Source organism: Mesoplodon densirostris, chromosome 1 (genome assembly GCF_025265405.1).
Source record: "Mesoplodon densirostris isolate mMesDen1 chromosome 1, mMesDen1 primary haplotype, whole genome shotgun sequence".
Taxonomy (NCBI): domain Eukaryota; kingdom Metazoa; phylum Chordata; class Mammalia; order Artiodactyla; family Ziphiidae; genus Mesoplodon; species Mesoplodon densirostris.
The window spans coordinates 208,742,349-208,763,397 of record NC_082661.1 but is presented as its reverse complement, the minus strand read 5'-3'; positions in this window follow the sequence as shown (position 1 = coordinate 208,763,397).

Below are 21,049 nucleotides of genomic sequence, written 5' to 3'. Positions count from 1 at the left end.
TACTAAAATATATATATATTTTTAACCTGATTTTTCAAGCTACTAAAGCAGGTCTCAACAGGATTTGTGCACTCTTTACATTTATCTACTGAATCCTTTACTTTTGGAATCTTTTAATTTTTAAAATGATTTTGTTAAGCAGTGTTTTCTTCAGCAAGACTTTTCTCTGTACTGTAAATGCATCTCCTTAGGTATTCTGATTATAATTTTTTGTTGAAGTCATCAGCTGTCTTCTCCAGTGGTTCTCTGTCACTGGCATGTGCTTATTTTTATCTCCCTCTCGTGGTTATTTGGTCCCTTTAAATTTAAATGTACTGTTAGGTTACTTGAAAATCATCTCTGTTGGAGCAGCCCAGGTGGCGACTGTCTCACGTGTGTCAGATCCCCAGGACCTCCCGGGTCCTTACCCCAGCACTCTCAGAGGCTGTGTCCAGACTCTCACTCAATCTATCATTGAGAAAAACCACACCAATTCTCTATCTTGAGACTCTAACCAACACCTCATACCTGGCTGGCCTTTGGCTCAGAAGAGACAGTGAAGCTGGAGCTGGGAATGGAGGGGTAGTAAGCCATGTCTGAAGGCCATCTCCCCAGAACATTGGTTTTCTAAATTTTATATCCCTGATCATATTTTAAGGCCACGACTATAGATTTACCTATGGGAATCTTTTGTTACTGTGGGATCACCAGTTTCAAGGGCCTGGGTTTCTTTAAAAGATCTGAATCCCTAGATCTTTCCCATGTTATGGTTAATTGACATGGTTTTAGTTTTCAGTCTTCTTCTCTTTGTTTGCTTGTGCATGTAATGTTCATGTATATCTGGGACGGTGAAGGGTTTATATTTTGTAGGTTTCATGAAAGAAACCTGTATCAGACCAGAAGCCTGTATTTGCTTACTGGTGGCTCTCAGCCTGCAGGTGGAGACTGGAGTATGAGGACAGCCTTGCTCTGTTCCTTTCAGAGCTGGGTAGCTTCTGTGACATTATTTTTATGAGAAAGAATTCATCTTGTCCACTATTTCTCATAAACTGAGGAGCAAGAATTCCTTAGTTCTGCTTCTGGTGTTCTTCTAGGCCTTTCCTCTCAGAGATTTTGGGAAATATCTGGCAGAGAATTCTGGAATTAAATCCCTAATGAGTGAATTCTAGCTCATCAGAAAATTTTTGTGATTTCTATACAAGTTAAGTAGAACACAAATTCCATGAAGATAGAAAGATTGTTTTGGTCTCCATTATTTACCCAGCATCCAAGATTAATGTCTGGCATAAAGTAAATGCCAATAAATACATGTTGAATGTAAAGTTGGATTCAGTAATTGACTGAAAAAATCGCATATTGTTTTGCTGTTCTCATTCTGGGATATAAATATGACCCAGGCATGGCCCCAAACAATGTATAAATCATTCACAAAGCCTGTTATCTCATCTCTGTCTTTGTTTTCCTCTTCAAATAAATTATCTGAACTAAAAAGTAATTCTTTAACATGAGGTTGAACTTTAATAATATAACATTTTTCATGTTCTTTATATCAAAGAGCCTTATTAATGACAATTTTAAAGAGATCTACCACACATGGATTTATTAAAATAGAACATTTTTTTATTAAAATATTTTTTCTCATTTTTCTCTGGAAGAACTATTGCATGTAGCACAGTTAGGGGCAGTCAGCCAGGGGAAGGCTCCTCTGTTTGAGGTGCTGCCTGTCTTGTTTGCTCACTGTGGCATCAGGAAAGTGTAATTGTCTTTGGGAATCCACTCAATCAGGTCCAGACAACACCTGAAGAGGCTGTTTAACTCCATACTTTATAATGACAACCAAATAAGGTGGGTGTTATCAGGTCACAGGGTGAGCTGAAGATTATATAATTAATTTAAGAATAAAAACATATGTGTTCTCATGTGGAAAAATATTACAAATGAAATAGATTAGAATTCTGGCATTAAATTTCAATTTCTCCTGTAAAAAGTACTTCAGTGGCTAATAGGATTTTGCATTTCCACTCCGGGCATATATATGGAGCAAACTATAATTAGAAAAGTGTTTATTGCACCCCAGTGTTTATTGCAGCACTATTTACAATAGCCAAGACATGGAAATAACCTAAATGTCCATCGACAGATGAATGGATAAAGAAGAAGTGGTACATATCTACAATGGAATACTACTCAGCCATAAAAAAGAATGAAATAATGCCATTTGTAGCAACATAGATGGACCTAGAGATTATCATACTAAGTGAAGTATGCCAGACAGAGAAATATAAATGTCATATGATATCACTTGTATGTGGAATATAAAATATGACAAAATGAACTTATCTACAAAACAGAAACAGACTCACAGACATAGAGAACAGACTTGTGGTTGCCAAGGGGGAGCAGGGTGGGGAGGAATGGATGGAGAGTTTGGGTTTAGCAGTTGCAAACAACTACATATAGAATGGGTAAAAAAAACAAGGTCCTACTGTATAGCACAAGGAACTATATTCGATATCATGTGATAAACTATAATGGAAAATATAAAAAAGAATGTATATATATATATTTATATCCTATCACTTTGTTGTACAGTAGAAATTAACATTGTAAATCAACTATACTTCAATAAAATAAAATTTTAAAAACAATAAAAAAAAAGTACGTTAGTGGCTAAGTGAAACGTAAGGGCAGTCCTTTGTAATCCAGGTTCTGTGACGTCTGCCGACCTTATCCTTGTCACATACACACATCCCTTCCTGCTTCAGGGCCTCCAGTAATAGCTGCCTAGACTTCACAGTCAGTAAAAGGACTCAAGGTTCTTCTTTACACAGTCAGCATTCAAATGCATTTCTATAGACCAAATATCCCAGTCCCTCACTGTACACAACTTGACGCAATTCCTTCTGTATTTACCACATTTAAGAGTGCCACTTCTTTTGTCCTATAACATGTTCTCTCTCTTTGTAGGGTACTATTTCTCTCTGACATCAGCGTCTATGTCCTTTCACATAATATCCAGTCATTTTCATGTCCCAGTTTCTGAATTATGTTGTGGTAGTATGAAGATTTTGTGGTAGCTCTCTCTTCAGAAGAAAAAAATAAATTCCAGATTGAGTATGACAAAACCCATATCTCCCCCACTAACATCAAACACTTCCTCAGACTGTGGTTTTTACTTTTTTAGCCATCAACCGCATGGCTGCAGGCTATAGTGCACTGTTTCTTTCCAGAATACAAGTCTGCAGTTGATAAGAGCTAGCATTTTTTTGAACAAATACCATGTGCAAGGCCCTATAATAAATATTTACAAATGTAAATTCATTTAATTCCTACACCAACTCTCTATCAATTAGATTTTGTCATTATCCCCATTTTTGTAGATGAGGAACGCAGGGTGGAGAGAAATTAAATAACTTGTCCAACTCACAGTTTTAGGAAAAAGAGGAACTTGAATTGAAATTCAAGCAATCAGGCTCCTGAGTTTGCACTTATGACCATTACACTACGACGCCTCTCAAGACCTTGAATTTCTACTCTTTCTGGAGTTAGAAGTAAAGTGCAGTATCTGTCCTGTCAATGGTAATGATATATTTAGATGAAGAACATGGAATCAGGCTGGAGTCCTCAATCCTAGTTGAAAACGATCCGAAATTGCACAGACCTGGGTCTGAACATGGTATCACCTGGGTCTTATGGCTGATGACTGTATCCTGAAAATTGCTTTTTAGCCAGACCATAAGTGCCTCACGAGGAAGGTACAAGTGAGCAGAGAATCAACACAGAGTCGACCCAATCCAGTCTCCCATTTACTCAAGCCTATGCAGAGCTATGCATCCTTTGGTTCTCGGATTTTTCAGCCACGATCAATACAACTGATATCCTGCCCTCCTGCAACAGGGTCGTCTATTCTGCATTATTTGATGTCCTTCCTGACGCAGAGTCTGCTGCTTGTCTCCCAATATTCAATCTCCCTTCCTGAGCAAAAGGGGGGCTCAGCCAAGCTAGGTTCCAGCTCCACTTCTTTGTAGGAGCGATCAGGGGACCGGGTTCCTGTCAATAAGACATGAGCAGGTGTGTTCAGGTGTGGAAGGAGGCTATTCTCCTTGTTCCCCCTCTTGCAGGATGGTGGATGTTAGGATTGCAGGTCTGGCAGCCATCCTAGACCATGAAGAAATGGGACATCCTCCACAGATGGCTGGAAGGAGGCTGGATCTGAGGACAGCCTTGAGGGACTGCTCTGCTGGCCATGGACACCACATCTCCAGGCTTTTTAAATGTAAAAGAAAGGAATTTCTGTCTTGATGAAGCAACTCCTATTATGGGTTTCATTGCATCATACCAGCTGAACTTAACTGATTCTAAGTATCAATAGAAGTGATGAGTTTTGAGCAATAGAAAAATAGAAGGACAATAGAAAATCAGGTAAACAGGTTAATAGTAAGTTCCACGTGCTGTGGTTTAAAGTAGAGTTGGTTGCTTAATCTTGGAATAGAAATTTATTTATTTTACTTGTATTGCTTTTCAAAGAAAATAGTATTTATCAAAGACATGTCTTCCGGACATTATCCACCAGAAAGAAAGTATAGTGATCAAGGCTACATTAGAATAACTCAGCATAAAAGAAGTACTTTTTCAACAAAAAGATATTCTTTTGTTCTCTTACAGGTAGGTATCTTTCACTTCTCTTAGGAAACTTTTTTGCGTTATTGTTGCTTTAACGTAGGACATGTGGAAGTTGGATATTTTAAAATATTTTAGATGGGTTTTGTTATTTTTTAAATTTTTTCTTTATTTTTAAAAACACAATATTAGTACTAATATTTAAGCAAAACTTTCCTTACTTTCTCTTCTTTCCTATCTCTTCCTCCTAAATCCCTTATGGATTTGTTGTTCCCTAAAAATGAGCCAACTGAGATCTGAATACTAACTAGCAAGCAAAAGTCTTTTGTTGTTCTCAAAAGTTGTTGCTTGGGCTTCCCTGGTGGCACAGTGGTTGAGAGTCTGCCTGCCGATGCAGGGGACACGGGTTTGTGCCCTGGTCTGGGAAGATCCCACATGCTGCGGAGTGGCTGGGCCCGTAAGCCATGGCCGCTGAGCCTGCGCATCCGGAGACTGTGCTCCGCAATGGGAGAGGCCACAGCAATGAGAGGCCCACGTACCACAAAAAAAAAAAAAAAAAAAAAAAAAAAATTGTTGCTAGTGTGACCTATTCATCCCCATTTTTACCAGCCCCTTACCCCAAACACTGAAGTTGTTGCCACCTTCGGCATGACTGGCTAGCTGGGTCCAGGAGCCGATAGACATGACTTCCTGTCCTGACTCTACCACTGAGGACCGTGAGTGATGGTAGTTGCTGACATTTTTGAGCATCCCTGCGTGCCAGGCACTTGTCTGCACACTCTGTGGTTTTTAGCTCATTTAGTCCACACAACAACCCATCGATATGAGTATTATCACTTCCAGATTACATATTAGGAAAGTGAGTCAGAGATTAAATAATTTGCTCAAGTTTTTACAGTTAGAAAGTAAAGAAGCTAGACTTACACTCAACCCATCTGGTCCAGATCCTGCATTCATCACCTCTACTTGGGACCTCAAGGTATATAACCTCTATAAGACCGTTTACTCATCTCTTAAATAAGGAGGCCTCTTAGCCAGTCCTTTTGATAGCTTATATTTCAGAGTTTGTTATTAACACTGTGTAGCTAGACTGTTATTGGGTATGACCTGGTTTTGATCTCATATAACTTAACGGTTTTCCAATACCTCCCAGTGAACCAGCCAGGTATTTTGTGAAAATAAGATTTCCTTAAAAAAAGATTTCCTGAGGCCACTGAAAGACTTCAGCTATCTGATACAGGTCACTAACTGGCCGGGAACATCTAAAACAAGTTCTAAATCATCAGCAAAATGGACTATGAATTCAGACACCAGACACATTTGTCTCCATATGCTATCATTTTTTATTAATCTTTATTGTAGTATAATTGCTTTACAATATTGTTACTTTCTGCTGTACAACAAAGTGAATCAGCTATATGCATATGTATATCCCCATATCACCTCCCTCTTGAGCCTCCCTCCCACCCTTGCTATCCCACCCCTCTAGCTCGTCATGAAGCACCAAGCTGATCTCCCTGTGCTCTGCAGCAGCTTCCCACTGACTATCTATTTTACATTTGGTAGTGTATATATGTCCATGCAACTTTCTCACTACATCCCAGCCTCCCCTTCCCCTGCTGTGTCCTCAAGTCCATTCTCAATGTCTGCATCTTTATTCCTGCCCTACACTAAGTTCATCAGTACCATTTTTCTAGACTCCATATACATGCGTTAGCATATGGTACTTGTTTTTCTCTTTCTGACTTACTTCACTCTGTATGACAGACTCTAGGTCCATCGACCTTACTACAAATAAGTCAATTTCGTTCCTTTTTATGGATGAGTAATATTCCATTGTATATATGTGACATATCTTCTTTATCCATTCATCTGTTGATGTATGGACACTTAGGTTGCTTCCACGTCTGGGCTATTGTAAATAGTGCTGCAATGAACACTGTGGTAAATGACTCTTTTTGAATTATGGTTTCTCAGGGTATATGCCCAGTAGTGGGATTGCTGGGTCATATGGTAGTTCTATTTTTTGTTTTTTAAGGAATCTCCATACTGTTTTCCTAGTGGCTGTACCAATTTACATTCCCACCAACAGTGAAGGAGGGTTCGCTTTTCGCACACCATCTCCAGCATTTATTGTTCGGAGACTTTTTGATGATGGCCATTCTGACCTGTGTGAAGTGATACCTCATTTTGCTTTCTATTTGCATTTCTCTAATGACTAGTGATGTTGAGCATCTCTTTATGTGTTTGTTGGCCATCTTTACGTCTTCTTTGGAGAAATGTCTATTTAGGTCTTCTGCCCATTTTATGATCGGTTGTTTGTTTTTTTTGTTACTGAGCCGCATGAGCTGCTTGTATATTTTGGAGATTAATCTTTGTCAGATGATTCATTTGCAAATATTTTCTCCCATTCTGTGGGTTGTCTTTTTGTCTTGTTTATGGTTTCCTTTGCTGTGAAAAACCTTTTAAGTTTCATAGGTCTCATTAATTTTTGTTTTTATTTCCATTTCTCTAGGAGGTGGGTCAAAAAAGGATCTTGCTGTGATTTATGTCATAGAGTATTGTTCTGCCTGTGTTTTCCACTAAGAGTTTTTTTTTGGGGGGGGGGCCACTTGGTGTTGGTGTGGCATGCAGGACCTTAGTTCTCCGAACAGGGATCGATCCCATGCCCCCTGCATTGGGAGCATGGAGTCTTAGCCAATGGACTGCCAGGGAAGTCCCGCTCTAAGAGTTTTATAGTGTCTGGCCTTACATGTAGGTCTTTAATCCATTTTGAGGTTTTTTTTGTGTATGATGTTAGGAAGTGTTCTAATTTCATTATTTTACATGTAGCTGTCCAGTTTTCCCAGCACCACTTATTGAAGAGGCTGTCTTTTCTCCATTGTACATTCTTGCCTCCTTTATCAAAGATAAGGTGGCCATATGTGTGTGGGTTTATCTCTGGGATGTCTATCCTAATCCGTTGATATATATTTCTGTTTTTGTGTGAGTACCATACTGTCTTGATTACTGTAGCTTTGTAGTATAGTCAGAAGTCAGGGAGCCTGCTTCCTCCAGCTCCATTTTTCTTTCTCAAGATTGCTTTGGCTATTCGGGGTCTTTTGTGTTTCCATTCAAATTGTGAAATTTTTGTTCTAGTTCTGTGAAAAATGCCATAGGTAGTTTGATAGGGATTGCATTGAATCTGTAGATTGCTTTGGGAAGTAGAGTCATTTCATTGTTGATTCTTCCAATCCAAGAACATGGTATATCTCTCCATCTATTTGTATCATCTTTAATCTCTTTCATCAGTGTCTTATAATTTTCTGCATACAGGTCTTTTGTCTCCTTAGGTAGGTTTATTCCTAGATATTTTATTCTTTTTGTTGTAATGGTAAATGGGAGTGATTTCTTTTTCTTTTTTTTTGCGGTACGTGGGCCTCTCACTGTTGTGGCCTCTCCTGTTGTGGAGCACAGGCTCCAGACGCACAGGCTCAGCAGCCATGGCTCACGGGCCCAGCTGCTCCACGGCATGTGGGATCCTCCCAGACCGGGGCACGAACCCGTGTCTCCTGCATCGGCAGGCGGACTCTCAACCACTGCGCCACCAGGGAAGCCCTGGGAGTGTTTTCTTGATTTCACTTTCAGATATTTCATCATTAGTGTATAGGAATGCCAGAGATTTCGGTGCATTAATTTTGTATCCTGCTACTTTACCAAATTCATTGATTAGATCTAGTAGTTTTCTGGTAGCATCTTTAGGATGCTCTATGTATAGTATCATGTCATCTGCAAACAGTGACAGCTTTACATCTTCTTTTCCGATTTGGATTCCTTTTATTTCCTTTTCTTTTCTGATTTCTGTGGCTAAAACTTCCAAAACTATGTTGAATAATAGTGGTGAGAGTGGGCAGCCTTGTTTTGTTCCTGACCTTAGAGGAAATTCTTTCAGTTTTTCACCATTGGGAACGATGTTGACTGTGGGTTTGTCATATATGGCCTTTATTATTTTGAGGTAGGTTCTCTCTATGCCCACTTTCTGAAGTTTTTTCATAAATGGGTGTTGAATTTTGTCAGAAGCTTTTCTTCATCTATTGAGATTATCATATGGTTTTTATCCTTCAATTTGTTAATATAGTGTATCATATTGATTGATTTGCATATATTGAAGAAACCTTTCATTTCTGGGATAAACCGCAGTTGATCATGGTTTATGATCCTTTTAATGTGCTGTTGAATTCTGTTTGCTAGTATTTTGTTGAGGATTTTTGCATCTATGTTCATCAGTGATACTGGCTTGTAATTTTCATTTTTTGTGACACCTTTGTCTAGTTTTTGGTATCACGGTGATGGTGGTCACGTAGAATGAGTTTGGGAGTGTTCCTCCCTCTGCTATATTTTGGAAGAGTTTGAGAAGGATAGGTGTTAGCTCTTCTCTAAATCTTTGATAGAATTCGCCTGTGAAGCCATCTGGTTCTGGGATTCTGTTTGTTGGAAGATTTTTAATCACAGTTTCATTTTCAGTGCTTGTGATGGGTCTGTTAATATTTTCTCTTTCTTCCTGGTTCAGTCTCGGAAGGTTGTACTTTTCTAAGAATTTGTCCATTTCTTTCAGGTTGTGCATCTTATTGGCATAGAGTTGCTTATAGTGGTCTCTCATGATCCTTTGTATTTCTGCAGTGTCATTTGTTACTTCTCCTTTTTCATTTCTAATTCTGTTGAATTGAGTCTTCTCCCATGTTTTCTTGATGAGTATGGCTAATGGTTTATCAATTTTGTTTATCTTCTCAAAGAACCAGCTTTTAGTTTTATTGATCTTTGTTATTGTTTTCTTCATTTCTTTTTCATTTATTTCTGATCTTTATGATTTCTTTCCTTCTGCTAACTTTGTTTTTTTTTTTCTGGTTCTTTCTCTAATCGCTGTAGGTTTAAGGTTAGGTTGTTAAATTGAGATTTTTCTTGTTTCTTGAGGTAGGATTGTATTGCTATAAACTTCCCTTGTAGAACTGCGTTTGCTGCATCCCGTAGGTTTTGGCTCATTGTGTTTCACTGTAATTTGTTTCTAGGTATTTTTTGATTTCCTCTTTGATTTCTTCAGTGATATCTTGGTTATTTAGTATCATATTGGTTAGCCTCCATGTATTTGTATTTTTTACAGTTTTTTTCCTATAATTGATATCTAGTCTCATAGAGTTGTGGTCGGAAAAGATGCTTGATGTGATTTCAATTTTCTTAAATGTACTTAGGCTTAATTTGTGACCCATGTTGTGTGATCTATCCTGGAGAATGTTCCATGTGCACTTAAGAAGAAAGTGTATTCTGTTGTTTTTGAATGGAATGTCCTATAAATATCAATTAAGTTCATTAGGTCTAATGTGTCTTTTAAAGCTTGTGTTATTTATTTTCTGTTTGGATGATCTGCCCCTTGGGGTAAGTGGGGTGTTAAAGTCCCTACTGTTATTGTGTTACTGTTGATTTCCCTTTCTATAGCTGTTAGCATTTGCCTATGTATTGTGGTGCTCCTGTGTTGGGTGGTTAAATATTTATAATTGTTATGTCTTCTTCTTGGGTTGATCCCTTGATCATTATGTAGTGTGCTTCCTTGTCTCTTGTAATAGTCCTTATTTTAAAGTTGATTTTGTCTGATAAGTGTATTGCTACTCCAGCTTTCTTTTGATTTCTATTTGCATGGAATATCTTTTTCCATCCCCTCACTTTCAGTATGTATGTGTCCCTAGGTCTTAAGCAGGTGTCTTGTAGACAGCATATATATGGGTCTTGTTTTTGTATCCATTCGACCAATCTGTGTCTTTTGCTTGGAGCCTTTAATCCATTCACATTTAAGGTAATTATCAATATGTATGTTCCTATTACCTTTTTCTCAATTGTTTTGAGTTTGTTTTTGTAGGTTTTTTCCTCCTCTTGTGTTTCCTGCCTAGAGAAGTTCCTTTAGCATTTGCTATAGAGCTGGTTTGGTGGTGCTGAATTCTCTTAGCTTTTGCTTGTTTGTAAAGCTTTTGATTTCTCTGTCAAATATGAATGAGGTCCTTTCTGGGTAGAATAATCTTGGTTGTATGCTTTTCCCTTTCATCATTTTAAATATATCCTGCTACTCCCTTCTGGCCTGCAGAGTTACTGCTGAAAACTCAGCTGATAATATTATGGGGATTTCCTTGTATGTTATTTGTTGCTTTTCTCTTGCTGCGTTTAATATTTTTTCTGTATTTAATTTTTGAGAGTTTGATTAATATGTGTCTCAGCATGTTTGTCCTTGGGTTTATCCTGTTTGGGACTCTCTCCGCTTCCTGGACTTGATTGACTATTTCCTTTCCCATGTTAGGGAAGTTTTTGACTGTAATCTCTTCAAGTATTTTCTCAGACCCTTTCTTTTTCTCTTCTGCTTCTGGGACACCTATAATTCGAATGTTGGTGCCTTAAATGTTGTCCTAGAGTCTCTGAGACTGTCCTCAATTCTTTGCATTCTTTTTTCTTTATTCTGCTCCATGGCAGGTATCTTCCACCATTCTATCTTCTATCTTGAGCTTATCTAACAGATAAGCTCACTTATTTGTTCTTCTGCCTCAGTTATTCTGCTATTGATTCCTCTAGAGTATTTTTAATTTCAGTTACTGTGTTCATCATTGTTTGTTTGGTCTTTATTTCTTCTAGGTCCTTGTTAAATATTTTTTGTATTTTCTCCATTCTATTTCCAAGATTTTGGGTCATCTTTACTATCATTACTCTGAATTCTTTTTCAGGTAGACTGCCTATTTCTTCTTCATTTGTTTGGTCTTGTGGGTTTTTACTTTGCTCCTTCAGCTACTGTGTATTTCTTCTCCGTCTTCTCATTTTGTTTAACTTACTGTGTTTGGTGTCTCCTTTCTGTAGGCTGCAGGTTCGTAGTTCCTCTTACTTCTTTTTTCTGTCCCCCCTGGCTGAGGTTGGTCCAGTGGCTACTGTATGCTTCCTGGCTGGTGGAACTGGTGCCTGTGTTCTTGTGGGTGGAGCATGATCTTGTTACTCTGGTGGGCGGACCAGCATCTGGTGTTGTGTTTCGGGGTGTCTGTGAGCTTTGTATGACTTTAGGCAGCCTATCTGCTAATGTGTGGAGTTGTGTTCCTGTCTTGCTAGTTGTTTGGTGTGAGGCATCCAACAGTGGAGGCGTCCAGCAATGGAGCATCCAGCAATGCAGCTTGGGTGGAGCTGGGTCTTAGTGTTGAGACGGATACCTCTGGGAGAGCTGTCACTGATTAAAAGTTCCATGGAGTTGAGAGTTCTCTGGTGGTCCAGTGTCCTGGACTCAGTTCTCCCACCTCGGAGGCTCAGGCCCAACCTACGGCCAGAGCACCAAGACCCTGCAAGCCACATGGTGGGGAAGAAAAGGAAGAAGAAACAGAAAAAAAAGAAAAGAAAGAAGGAAAGAAAAAAAAAAAAACAAAAAAACAAAAAACAAAAACCCAAACAAATGAACAGACAAAACCGCAAGACAAATGATAAAAAGAAAAGTAAACAGACAAAATCACACAGAGAAACATACATGCATGCACTCACAGAAAGAAAAAAGAAAGAGAAAACAAAGTAGAGGAGAGCAAACAAACTAATAAAGAAACCCAAAAATGAAAACAAACAGTAAATGCTAAAGTAACAAAAACATAAAACCAGAAACAACTCAAATGCAGAAAGCAAACTAAAAAAAAGGCAATGAAAGCACAAAACAAACACACAAGAACAATCAAAAAATAAAGGTAAGGACAAAAGAAAGATGAAAACAAAAGGAAAAAGTACAAAACAATGAAGTAGTACATTAAAAACAGAAAAATGGGAAATATAGTTAAAAGTAAAATGAGAAAAAAGCAAAACAAATAAAAAAACCAACACGAGGAAAAAACACAGTATAACAAAAAAGTCCAGCAGAAATAGGAAAAGAAAGTGAAATAAAAAATATGTTACAAATAAAAGCATAAAAATGAAAAGAAAAAGTAAATAAAAAATTAAAATAATAATTAAAAGACACAAACAAAAAAAGAAACCAGTGTTATTTTCCTCTGGCTTTCACTGTCAGTGTCCTTGCCCTCACAGTGTGCCCCAGCCAACCCCTGCCTGCCCAGACGCCCTCCAGTAATTCTAGGTTGGTCTCTGGACCTGCTGTGGCCACTGAGGGGGCCATTCACACTCTCATCTCGCGTTACTCCCGTGTGTACTTGCCCCCAAAGTCTGCAGCCTCAATTGTAGGAACACTTATTGTATATTCAGGTGTTCCACTAGTGTAGGGTTTACCCAGTTCATTGTGACTGTGGGCATTTAATCTGCTGCTCCTGAGGCTGCACAGGGATATTTCCCTTTCCTTTCTTTGGTAGCACAGTCACTTTGGTTCAGCTTTGGTTGCGGCCCCGCCTCTGTGTGTGGGGCATTGTCAGGCGTCTCTTCCCCACCCAGGCAAGAGGGGGTTAAAGCAGCAGCTGATTAGGGCTCACTTGCTCATTTAGGCCGGGGGAGGGAGGGATATGGCAGTCACAGCTGGGGTGTGCGGGGAGTGCCTGTGGCGGCAGAGGCCGACGTGAAGTTGCAAGAGCCTGAGGCGGACTGTGTGTTTTCCTGGGGAAGTTGGCCCCGGACCATGGGACCCTGGCCGTGGCGGGCTGCACTGGCTGCTGGAAAGGTGTGGGCAGTGACCTGCCTTGCACACAGGATCCTTGGTGACATCAGTGACAGCTTCTGGGGTCCAAGATAACAGCCGTAGCTTGTGCTCGTGCTCTCGTAGGTATGGCCCTGTTGTCTGTGAGTGCACAGAACAGGAAACTCCTGTGGTGGGCTGCCCCTCCAGCACCCCGCATCAAAGGTCTCCTGCCCCTTCAGCAGCTCCAGACGTTTTCCCGGACTCCCTCCCGGCTAGCCGTGGGGCACCAGCCCCCTTTCGGCTGTGTTCACGCAGCGAACCCCAGTCCTCTCCCTGGGAACTGACCTCCGAAGCCCGAGCCTCAGCTCCCAGCCCCTGCCTGCCCTGGCAGGTGAGCAGACAAGCCTCTCGGCTGGTGAGTGCTGGTTGGCACTGATCCTCCATGTGGGAATCTCTCTGCTTTGCTCTCTGCACCCCTGTTGCTGCGCTGTCCTCCAAGGATCTGAACCTACCCTCCCCCTGTCCTCCACCAGTAAAGGGGCTTCTTAGTGTGCAGAAGCTTTTCCACCTTCACGGCTCCCTCCCAGAGGGGCAGGTCCAGTCCCGATTACTTTGTCTCTTTTTCTTTTTCTTTTTTCTTCTGCCCTACCCAGGTGCGTGGGGAGTTTCTTGCCTTTGGGGAGGTCTGAGGTCTTCTGCCAGCGTTCAGTAGGTGTTCTGTAGGTGCTGTTCCACATGTAGATGTATTTCTGATGTATTTGTGGCGCGGAAGGTGATCTCTGTGTCTTACTCCTCTGCCATCTTGCCGCGATTCTCCATATGCTTTCTTCCTTGCTGCAGTGTGACTACCTCCCTTCCTCATAATATTGTGGTTGGCTGGACCTTAATGGTATGGAACATAGTTTTGTGTCTTGGAGTGATTTTTACCTTGTAGAATTAGAAAACTTTGATGTAAACATTGCCCATTGGTGTATTAAGTTCTCACATATCTACCATATTTCTGCAGTGGTTTGCTAACTGCTGTATCAAGATGGCAACGAGTCTTTTGCATTGCTTCAGTATTTTCCTCATGATGGTATTGTAATTGAAAGTTAAAGGTCTGTGGAATTTTTTTTTCTTGAATTAACCTAATACAGAAGAAAGCTGAAGTTGGCCTTAGATGGTCTTATTGGCATTGTTCACTTGGTTTTAATGAAATCTGAAATGATTCATGGGGCGTGGACAATCTTGGTGCTTAGTGTTTAAAATGCAGCTTGGCCAACTCCCTCAGCATCTTGCCGTACCCAAGTAAATTGCTCAGTAGTGTCATTTCTGTACCCTATTTGATATTTACTTGGCAAGTGACTTCTAAAATCATTTCTGAAAGTTGTCACTGTCATAGAAGAAAGTTTTTAGTGCAAGTGTTACCAGCAAAATAGCAATTCCTCAGTCCTTGTCCTCCTGAAGGAAAGAATACAATCAGGAGACATAGAGCAATTTTCAGCAGCAAGCGTTTTATTAAGCGAAGTGAAAGTATGCTTCCCGGCAAAAGGAGAGTGGGCTGTCTAGAAAGCAGAGGCAGCCCCACAGTGGGGGTAGGGTTGGCTTTTCAGAGTGGTGGAAAGTCCCTCCTTGTGTCCTGTAGCATTCTATTGACAAATTGATCGACAGCTTTTAGGTTATGTAACTTTTCTGCTTGTTCAAAGGTACCCATAAGCACCCGAGTGAAACCCATGGTGGGGCAAAAACTGCAGTGCTAATTTATTACAAATATGGCATGATGAACCCTGGGTTACTCTGAGTCACTTTTTGGGTCTTGGTGCACCTGTGCCAACCTGTGCTGGTGCCTTCATGTTGCTTGGTCCTGATAAGGCTGGAAACTTAGTGGTGCTCGATCACAAAAGGGAGGATTTCTGGGCATGCCCTCATCCCCAGTGTCCAGGTGGGGAAGGAAACGATGACCCCAACTGGGACAGGGGAGGGACCTGCTCATGTCTGACCCCACTACCTAACACAAGTAGTCAAAGTATAAATTTTCCAACAATTTCTTGACTGAGTAAAGGGAAAAGGACTGGAGAGATTTCATTTTGGTTAGTCTAGTGGAATAAAATCCATTGCATTGTAAACATGGTGAACATAGCCCACAGTAAGGATTCATATGTTAACTATATGAATAAGAAGTGATTAGGAGACGGTAAATAAAAGGCATGATGGCAATGGCCACATGAATAAATTGCTAACAAAGGACTAACAAATACTTATGTACAATTTTTGCATGGTCTAAAAATTGCATCACATGATGTAATCTCTAGAATATAGTAAATTTTCTAACACTTACTATTATTAAGTGTATTTTAGTTTGGTTGGAGTTCTCAGGGTTAAAGTCTCACCTACCCCAGTAGGTGCATATATAAGTATTGACTGAGAAAACTGTTCCCAAAGTAAAACGATGCTCGTAAACAGAGCAAAGTGAATTCCTTAGAGCCAGTGGCTTACATACAGTTGAGAAAACTTCTTAGGTAAAATAAACAGTTGTTGAGTCTTTCCTTCTATCCCTTGGGTGGTGTGGAAAGAGACCAGTTACTTCCAGGTGACCTTCCCTAGAGAAGTGTGATGCACAAGATTGGTACAGTTCGTTCTCTCATTGTATGGATCTGTCATGCTAGGAAATAAGACCAAGGATATTTACCCCTATAGACAAGTTGTGATGAACATTCCATCTTAAGGTCTGAACTTGACAGAAATGTATTTTTCTCTAGTCTTTACAGAAGTCATGATGAAAGAAATGATCCATTCTGATACAGATCAAAAGGTGCCACAGAGCAAGTTGGGATAGAGGGTACAGTCACAGAACATGCTGCATGAGCATAAGTGAAGGATTCTGTGTAGAAGCTGAAGGATATTAACTTTATCTTTGAAGCAGTGAAGGATTTTAAGCAGGGGAATGTTGGAATTTGATATATTGGTTGAAGCCCTTCCTCTGACATCTGAATAGAGAATGGATTAAAACGGATGCAACTGAAGCTGGGGAAGCTGTTTTCTTTCAGGCAAAAGATAACAAAGATCAGAACTGGGGCAGATTAGTAGGTATATAGGAGAAATAGTGAATTTGAGAATTATTAATAAGAAAAAAATATGCCAGGCCTTGATAATTGATTGAGTGTGGGAGAAGAAGGCTCATTCTGACTCTCAGGTTGCTGGAATGAATGGGTGACTTGGGTAGATTTAATTGTCATTCACCAAGTTAGGCAATCTAGGGAGAGGGATGTTTTGGGAAGATGATGCATTCAGTTATTCATGGTTTTTGTTTCCTTTAAAATACACATGATTTTGGAGAGGAAACTCATTAAGCTGAGGAGCTATTTAAAGCTGGTGATATTATCATTATGGGTCTTACTTGAAACTTGGGGATCAAAGGGAAGCAAGATGGAAAAAAATTGGTCCAAAATAAAAGACAAGGGACTTCCCTGGTGGTGCAGTGGTTAAGAATCCACCTGCCAATGCAGGGAACACAGGTTCATCAGTCCTGGGAAGATCCCACGTGCCGCGGAGCAACTAAGCCCGTGTGCCACAACTACTGAGCCTGCGTGCCACAACTACTGAGCCTGCGCTCTAGAGCCCGCGAGCCACAACTACTGAACCTGCATGCCACAACTACTGAGCCTGCGTGCCACAACTACTGTAGCCCACGTGCCTAGAGCCTGTGCTCCACAACAAGAGAAGCCACTGCAATGAGAAGCCTGTGTGCCGCAAGGAAGAGTAGTCCCTGCTCACTGCAACTAGAGAAAGCCCTCATGTAGCAATGAAGACCCAACGCGGCCAAAAATAAATTAAAAAAAATAAAATAAAAGACAAGAGAATCATTGATCAAAACATTAATGAGAAAGCCATAAAGCTTCTCTCCATCTCAGGAAGAGCTTCATGACACTTTAGTCACATTAGATAGGGTCTTTCTTATTTGATTCATAAACATTGTTACAATCTAATTCCTAGTCTCCATGTAAATATGTATTTCTTATGTGAAACACATCTGCACCCCAAATTTTTGGGAGTAGATGTAACCCAGATGAGATTGCAAATCCTTGACAAATTTCATCTAATCAGATTATGAAAAAAATGTTCACACACACAAAATAATCACCAAGGTTAATGTAACTCAACATAATACTTGGAACCATAATTTTTTTCTCTTAGTTCCATAGCAACTGAAATTTAACCACACTGATCTCTTTTTAAATGTTTCAGAACTTAAAACACATGGTTTGGACAGATGGTCAGTGGAAAGGTTTCTTGAAGAATTGTTCAATGAATTGTACTCTTTACGAAAATGTTATTTTTCCTTAAAATATGCATAGTAGAGGCATCAGTTAATTGTATGTATCCCATTCCAAGATGTTCCAAAATGTTTAACTTTGGTTACTTTCATATTGAGCCAGAAAGCTAAAGAAGCTATTTCTGTAAGTGAAATTCATCTTTTATCTTTTTTCTTTTTTCTGCCCCAAGATTACCTTAGAGAGTACTGAGAGCTTGTTGAAGAGAATCTTGGGTGTTTTGAATAGTAATCCTCATAAAGATAGCTCAATAGGGCTTCCTTGGTGGCGCAGTGGTTGAGAGTCCACCTGCCAATTCAGGGGAAACGGGTTCGTGCCCCGGTCCGGGAAGATCCCACGTGCCGCGGAGCAGCTGGGCCTGTGAGCCATGGCCACTGAGCCTGCGTGTCCGGAGCCTGTGCTCCGCAACGGGAGAGGTCACAACAGTGAGAGGCCCGCATACCGCAAAAAAAACCAAAAAAAGATAGCTCAATACATGTCTGTCTACAATTCAGTATAGAGCACAGTCAACGAAAAAGAATAACTAATTCAAGAACACTCACCTTTTAGCATACTAAATAAATGATAAAGAGCAACTTCTTTGTCCCTGGAGGCAAATGCAGCATGTACAAACCTTTTGGAATGGTTCCACCTTTTTCTTTCCCTGGAATTCTTTAAAATGAGTTCTAAGGCAAAACCTCATAAGAAGGAAAGGGTTCTTAGTGGAAGGTTTGAGCACACAATCTTGAAGCTAGGTTTTTAAGATTGAATCTGTTTCAGATTTTAATGTAGACCCACAAATTGCTAAATGGAGAAGAAAAGAATCAATATTCATTCTCCACTGTCATTAGAAAAATTTCTAAACTGTGATAAATATATTTTTGTATTTTTTCAGTGATCTCATTTGCTTTGTTCTCTAAGTTTCCTTATGAAACAATATTTCTACTATTTTGTTTAATGACTTAAAATTAAGGAGCTATATAATTTAAGCAACTAAATTTCTTGCAACTAAATTTCTTGCAGGGCAAATTGTTACACATGGTAAAGGACTAAACACCATGAAATAATAAATATATCATCTACTGTTGTAAATAAATTTCAGTTTTCTGATAAAGATACAAACACATTTTCAGAAACAGAATGGTTTTAATGGTTTTTTAAATCAACATGTTCTTTATAAAAACACTTTCTTCTCAAGGTAGTTCAGTAAAACTCAAATTCTATTTTTCCTAATGAGTTGGAAAATAATTTAAAAGGAACATCATTTTATGTGTTCATTTTTGCACTGCCTGAGTTTGGTTTTACACATCTTCTTGATAAGGGAGCTGTCAGGCATCAGAAAAAGAGCAAGCAACATAATCGCTCTTTGTGATTCACTGTTAAGTAATTAAACAAAGCACAGAGTTACCGTTACCTGGCTTGCCCAGAAATTCCTCATACATATTCAGTTTCTGGCTTAGTTGTTTTCCCCCTTAATATCTTTGGGCTTACCATCAAATGGATCTTATTCTGTTGAACTTGATTCAATTCCACAGCTAGTTATTGGTTGGTTACTATGTCCTTGAGCTGTGCTAAGCCTTGAATATAGAAATAAAAAAGTATAGGAAGACGTGAATTTCTTCTGTCCTCAAGGTACATATAAATGTTTTAAAAGTGCAAGTCATAGTTTATTAATTCATAACAGTTGTGATGCCTGCCACCATAGCCACTTTTCTAAATTATACTGCCTTGCACCCAGCCCTGTGCTTGAGGATACTGTGCCTCATGTTCTTGACCCAGAGGTGAACTATTGACCCGCAGCACACCGTCTGTAGACTTGTAAGCAAACTCTCAGACCCACAGGAACGGTTCTGCCAAAAAGGTCTCGTTACCACTGATTTTTTCTGAAATGCAGAGGGTGGAATAGGGCAGACACACAGAGAGAAGCAGAGACATGATACGAACACACACTCACACAAGACGCTTTATGTATATATACTATGTATGTATGTATATGTGTGTGTATGCATGTGTATACACACACACACTAAGTCCTGGTTATGAATTAACCAGCACTTGGTAGTTTCCCAGAATTATAGAAAAGGATTAAAATTTTTTTGCCACATACATCAATGGTAAAATAGACCTTCTTTAAAAATATCCAGAGCAGCTAATTCTATATAATTATATTTCTGTCCTGTTTTCAAGTTTATTTGTTCTTGCTGCTTAATTTTTCTTTATGCCTAAATTGATGCTCTCTTTGCACAATATATATTTTTATTATCTATCTGTCCATCTATTTTTACTAATGTGGAATTTTTGTATGATGCCAAGGCAAAACTCTTTTTCTCTGTTTCTTATCCAGTGATCATTTTATGAGATGATACGTCTTTTAAAAATTTTATACTTTGCTTTTTCTTAAATAATAGCTTTTGTAATCATCTCACATAATTAGTTGATCTCTTCTGGAGCTTGGGTAATCAGAGAAGTACAAGGAGTGCAGAGTGAGCTGCTTTTCTGAGAAAATGGTCAGGCTCACAGATCTTTAGAGAGTGTGATTTGAAATCAATAGATTCCACCAATGATATCATTACCATTCTCTACTGATCTGTTTGTCCTGGAATCCAGAAAGGAAAATAGCAGGTAATTTATCCTCCACATATGCTTCACAGTTTAATGTAAGTATAAACTCTCAGTTAATATTTGCTGGTATATCTCACATTCAGTGCTATAGGCTTCAATGAAATGTCAAGATCCTCTGTGAATTATGTCAAGTCATGGCATCATTGTGATTTTGTTCTACTTAGAATTAACGATATTCTATTAAGCTTTGTGATTTCTGAGAGGATGCTTGATCTAAATACTCTAGGTAGAGAGGCACATCTTCTGGTCCTGTCACTCCAGCTTTTCTCATATATTGCTCTTTATTCATTAGTGTATAGCTACCCCATCTGGCAGATATAAAAGCGTTGGTGTAGCTATAAGACAACTTTAAAATTTGACATGTTTAGTAGGCTCAAGTGGCCAATAATGGGAATGAAGACGCATGATTTGAAAGCATAACAGCACAATAGTTTTGAAGACTTGGACATTGAGCTCATATATTCTTCCTGAAAGGAGGCACATTAGGGAGTTGCACCAGCTTAGAGCTTCTTGGTCTTGTTACATTACACGTTTCCCTATATTTCTGTTGTGCCTGTACTCTGTCTCCTAGCTGTAGCACCAATTTAAGGGCATAACCTGTTTTTTTGTTTTGTTTTTTAAATTAATTGTTGTTGTTGTTGTTGTTTTGGGTTTTTTTTGCGGTACGCAGGCCTCTCACTGTTGTGGCCTCTCCCATTGTGGAGCACAGGCTCTGGACGCGCAGGCTCCACGGCCATGGCTCACGGGCCCAGCCGCTCCGTGGCATGTGGGATCTTACCGGACAGGGGCACGAACCCGCGTCCCCTGCATCGGTAGGTGGACTCTCAACCACTGCGCCACCAGGGAAGCCCTAAATTAATTTTGACTGGAGTATAATTGCTTTACAATGTTGTGTTAGTTTCTAGTGTACAGCAAAGTGAATCAGCTATATGTATACATATAT